Here is a 978-nt window from a genome sequence, read left to right as displayed (position 1 = left end):
CGCAGCCACTGCAGCTGCTCAGGCCTTTGCGTGGCCTTCTCTTTAGACCGTTGAACCTTTTCAAATAGATCTCCTCAACTTTACGACATCGCCCTAGGATAAAAGAGTCGAATAGATGCACAGAGGGGATCCCTCGGGGGAGTTCTCCATAGCATATCTAGCTCCCCTAGAGTTTTTCAGCTCTTCTGTGTACCATTTGTTAAAGGGCGAAAAGAACTATATAGTTCGCAAAGTGCAAAGTTGCCAGTGCGGGACGGTTGCGATCGCGCACCGCCGCATGACGACAGCAGCAGGCCAAGCAGTTTAGCTGGGTCTCAAAACAACCGGTTGCGTTCTCAGAGTAATACACTACTTTCGATCGGGAGCCTGCAAGTTCGCTTCCCAGAACAAGAACTCGAGGCTGTGCTTTTACGTAAAATGATCGAGCTCTACTGGGTGTTTCGTTATTTGCGGTGCGCAGATAAACCCCCAACCGAATGGACACCAGAATTACATTTCAAATGATCAAGTGTCCCGTCTGAAATTGCACAGGCAGAAAAGATAATTTGCTGGGTCCGCACAGGCGCAACAAAGCTTCGGACTTGTCACCACTTTTACCTCTCTAGCGGAGAGCAGCGGGGCTTGCACTTAAGCACTCCTCCGCCAGAAATATTTACTTATTTGTTTCTCTTCAGAGAGAAACGGAAGTCGTGCAATTTAGGTGAAACGAGTAAATTTCCGCTCCCGCACGGGAAATCGACGAACCACCGTAAATTATCACCACAATCTGCTTCATTTCAGCTGGGGAACAAACTCTGTATTTTAGCTACTGTGAAGTCAATTTAGGATTGATGAATAGAAGGGTCACATGCCTAGTGCAATTGACCTTGTTTCCGGCTCCTCGCTGCTGAGGCGCTGCCTACACTGCATGTAGCGAGTCAGAAGACCAGCGGCCTTGCAGTGCAGTTACAAGCTACAACCAGCTACATTTGTTTGGAG

The sequence above is a fragment of the Eimeria mitis genome, genomic scaffold, assembly GCF_000499745.2.
Source record: "Eimeria mitis Houghton genomic scaffold, Emh_scaff353, whole genome shotgun sequence".
Classification (NCBI taxonomy): Eukaryota; Apicomplexa; class Conoidasida; order Eucoccidiorida; family Eimeriidae; genus Eimeria; species Eimeria mitis.
Note: the sequence above shows the minus strand (reverse complement) of the source record.